The 627-nt window shown below is 41.5% G+C and overlaps 1 protein-coding gene across 1 annotated transcript in view; it reads right to left on the bottom strand.

Moving 5' to 3' along the window:
- The window catches only part of LOC116090964 (F-box/LRR-repeat protein 17-like), a 50,471-nt gene that overhangs the window by 2,452 nt on the left and 47,392 nt on the right, over nt 1-627 (bottom strand). The gene's annotated exons all lie outside the window — the stretch shown is intronic.

Genomic DNA, 627 nt, shown 5'->3' with positions numbered 1-627 from the left:
AGGAGTGACATGTGCTCCTGTGGTAAGTAGAGTCAGTAGCATTGCATTTATGGGTCCAGTACACCTCTCTGGAAAGGCTTAGGAATGGATGGATTTGGCAGTATGGGTCTAAAGTCTCTGGCTAGAGAAGGGACTAAATGTGCTTAAGAGGATGGGTCCAGTGGGTGGGAGCAGATGAAGTTGGCAGCATAACTATAGGCTTTGACTATGTATGGGGAACAGAGGGGCTCAGATGAGGCAAGGGCATGGGGTAGATGGAGTTAACAGCAAAAATCTGAGCTCTATTCTTGAAGGGGAACAGGAGAACATACACAGGACATATCTGTCGAGATCTTTAATGAACTGTTATATTTGCAATCCAGATGATCATATTACTATAAAAAAGATCAAGTTCCTTTTATTTTATGTATATAAATAATTTACCTGCATGTATATATGTGTATAAGTGTGTACAGAGACAGTAGGGGCAAGAAGAGGAAATCACAAGTTTAAAAGTAGAGTTAAACACCAGAGGATCTGCCATGTGAGTCCTGGGAACCAAATAAGAGTCCTTTGTAGTGGCAGTGTGTCCCCTTAACCAAAGAACCATCTCTTCATTCACTGATCTTGTCTCTTTTAATGGTAGTG

The sequence above is a fragment of the Mastomys coucha genome, chromosome X (assembly GCF_008632895.1).
Source record: "Mastomys coucha isolate ucsf_1 chromosome X, UCSF_Mcou_1, whole genome shotgun sequence".
Taxonomy (NCBI): Eukaryota; Metazoa; Chordata; class Mammalia; order Rodentia; family Muridae; genus Mastomys; species Mastomys coucha.
This window is presented reverse-complemented; position numbering and strand designations above follow the sequence as displayed.